Here is a 3621-nt window from a genome sequence, read left to right on the forward strand (position 1 = left end):
GTTTCTTTAAAATACATTAAAATATTTAAAAATAAACTACAAAAAATAATTTGATAAAGTGCTAAATAAAATATGGCTGTATGTTATGTATTTTATAATCTTTTGGACTTTTAAAATACTGCATGATAGAACCAGAAGCTGTACTTTAGTGACAAACTTTGGCCTTTTTAGATAAGTTACCTTAATTTTTGCTTCTACTTTTCATTTAAAATGTTTTAATTTTCAGCAGGTTTCTAAGTTTCTTCTTCTACATATCAAAAAAGTTGTTAAACATCTGAGTGGTGCACTATTACTACTAGTGGAGAGAAAGTTTATTGCACCTTATTCAAAATCAATGTGGTCTCACGGCCCTCTGTGGCCCAAAGTTAAAAACTATTGTTCTTTTGAGGCCCTCAAAGTGGCGCTCGCGGCCCACAGGTTAAGAATCTCTGGTTTATATTACATAAAACGTTTAAAATAAATTATTATGAGGCAGTAATATTCAACTATTGGCTCTTGGGCCATATCAGGTCTGCAAGATCATTCATTTTGGCCTGTAAAGAACAAAACTATTGATAAATTATGAACAATCATGTAGAAGTGGTCTTAATAAAAAATAGTATCCAATGTGGAGCCATAGATGACATTTTGATTTCTGAACATTTGTAGAGTTACACCATAGAYAACTCATTGTACCATCTTATAAATCAGTGGTTCCCAATGAGGGGCACGTAAGCATGTCTGGTTGTGAAAATATGAATTGAAATACTTTATTGATCCCAAAGGAAAATTGATAAATCATACAAAAATCACCAGAAATCCATTTRAACAATTAAAACTCTGTAAAACTCTTTCAGGAATGAAGATGTTCTCATTCTTGATAGAGAGGAACGATGGTTTAAGAGACCAGTAAARGAAGCCATCTTTGTGAAGAAAAACCGTCCACCATTAAACAGAGGTGGAGGTCTGCGTTTCTAGTTGTCCTCCTCCTACAAWGCTGTCATTGCAAGTATGACTCAGCCCCCTGTGAGCAAACGGTGTGAATCAGGGCCCCAAAGATGCCAACACAAAGAGGGAAAAAACAAAAACAAGGGAACGTTGAACCCCCGCTTGCATTCACTACATTCACACAACACGACACGGGGTCAGGTGATGGGGCACATGACCCTCTATGAACAATAGAATTAATCAAGCCTATTGTTTGTCGATGGCCCTCTTTTGCATGTGACTAACCTGTTTGTCCACCATGTGGAGGCAGTGCTTATAAGGCTGAGTTCACTCGAAACTCAGACTGAAGAAGTCTCTTGGAGGAGAGACGAAACATTTCATTAGAGAAGAACCCGTCCAGAGGACCTATATTTTTTTATCTGTAAAACTCAGTTCTTCACTTTTACCCCTTTTCCAAATGAAAGTCTGTAACTATTCACTTTATTCTTTTATTATTGTGATAAAGCGATAAAGGCTGAACGTGTCATAAGGGAGAGGTGAGGAGCAGCAGGGGATTTGGGGGGTGAGGGGAACCACTGATAGAGATGGTCAGATAAGCTCAATCTAGGGAGCAAAGGGTTTGACTTTTCTTTATTACCGCTATGTCAAGCTGGAGTGAAAACAAGGTTTTAACAAACAAGGTCACCTGTGGCATTGACCTTTGACCCCCATGATCTTGAAATCAATAGAGGTCATACTCATGAGGTGTCCAACTGTGCAGTTTGACATTTCTTTGTTATCAACTTAGAGTTTGGACTAGATATTGTCCACAGACAGATGGAGCCATACCATATTATGTCATCATATGATGGGCGTCATAAAAGAGTGTTGCTGAGGAGAGGGATGTCTGGGCTTTTCTTTTTGTACTGACTTTGAATAAGCAGATAAAAATAAATAGGAGACTAGTCAATGGTTGGTCGTCACACTGTTGGCTTAGAAAAACTGAATCTTTAGCAAATTGATTRTTGATGACCTGCGTTGCATTGACGGAACAAGAAACAGGAAAAGAAAACTACAGAAGTGAAGTGATTTTCCAAGTGAGACTGTGAGGAAAACAAACTAAAACCAGGAAGACAGTAAGAAAGAAAAAGTGGGTTGAAATGTCAAAAACTTATGAACTATAAAACTGGAAGGGAGAAATTGGGTTTTGGCGACGGCAACAGCCAGAGGAGAATGAATGAAGAGGGACAGCGTCGATAAACAGAACACAGGGACATTTTTTTAGATCAATACACACTACTACTGTCCTCAGTCCATCAAAACCATCGATATCTGCAGCTGGTGTTTCAACCCGGTGGCTGTTTGGAGACGATGCTCTTATCTTACTGTCTCTGACTCACTCTGGAGCCTCCTCTTGGTAAAAAAGCACAGCGTGTTTTCCCTAATGGGCGGATGAGAACCATCGCAGCTTCTTTTTCCACGGTGCCGCGAAGGATGAGGGAAAGTGATGAAACCGTTGTTGCTCTTTCATCCCCTGTCATGATAGCTCCATTTCCTCAGTWCCGAAGCCTTGGGAGGAACGCATTCAAAAACGGGTTCTTTCCCTCGGTTCGCCTCGCCTCTCTGCTGTCTTTGTGCACGTGCCTGTACTGTAAGAGCGCCTGTGAGCGGAACGCCCGCAACACACACTGCGTGCGACGTGACTGACAGTGTCTGCCGAGTGTGCGAGCTCGGCAGTGCGTGCGCTGGAGTGTGTGCGTGTGTGCACCCCACTGGTGACTCTGTGTGGGCCTACTGGAGAACAAACTGTGCAGACACAGCCTGTCAGAAGCGCTCTGCTTGTCTACACCCTGCACTCGCAGCACAGTCAGCTAACTCTTTCTTCTCCTTTCTTCCTTCGTCTCCAGCTCAATGTGCAACCTTTGTGTGATTCCTGTTGGAGTTGCAACATCAGACAAAACGAAGAGTTGGGTGAAACACTGAAATCCGTAAAGGAAGAAATGTTCGTTTTGCATCAGCTTTTAGGTTGTTTGAATTTATTTTTGGAACTTAATAGGTTAGAAATTACTATGAGGCAACCAGTGGTGAGCACAGTTCTGATCATCTGCTAACCCTAGAGTTCAGGAACGATCCTAATCTTTTGAATGGCTCCTTACAACAAATAATAGGAACTGAGTGTCGGGTGGTAAAGAGATGTTTATACATCTTATTTGAACGGCTCTATGAAACAAAAAGCTCGTCAAGATCCAGATCCCTTTAAAGAGCYATTTAGCCCATCTCTAGCTAACCCGCTAATAGCAGAGCTAATATTTTGCTGAGCATTTTAGCCAGTGCTGGCTCTAGCCATTTTGGTGCCCTAGACGAGTTGAAGCGCACCCCCGTCCCCAGAACTATGTCCCACCTACCCCAATTTGAACCCCCTAAAAACAAGTTTGACAGTGTAAGGTACTACAGTAAACTTAAATTTATTTTCCATCCCCCCCACTCCGCCCCCGGGTGCAAGTTGTACAGATTTTTTGCAAAATTTATGGATTTTTGAGGCCATTTATACAGGTAAACATCCGAAGAGGTTGACATGTACGGGACAACAAAATACAGACTTGTTGTTATTGAGTTTGTCAACACGAACCGCTACCTGAGAGGCACTACTAGCCCCTCCCCCATCAGAGTCAGAGCAGGACGAGTCAGTGCAACAAATGAGAGAGAGGGTGGGGG

The 3621-nt window shown here is 41.8% G+C and overlaps 1 protein-coding gene across 9 annotated transcripts in view; it reads right to left on the reverse strand.

The window, feature by feature from the left end:
* Positions 1-3621, reverse strand: part of rbms3 (RNA binding motif, single stranded interacting protein) — a 378321-nt gene that overhangs the window by 16798 nt on the left and 357902 nt on the right. The gene's annotated exons all lie outside the window — the stretch shown is intronic.

This window comes from Austrofundulus limnaeus, unplaced genomic scaffold (genome assembly GCF_001266775.1).
Source record: "Austrofundulus limnaeus strain Quisiro unplaced genomic scaffold, Austrofundulus_limnaeus-1.0 Scaffold98, whole genome shotgun sequence".
Lineage (NCBI taxonomy): Eukaryota > Metazoa > Chordata > Actinopteri > Cyprinodontiformes > Rivulidae > Austrofundulus > Austrofundulus limnaeus.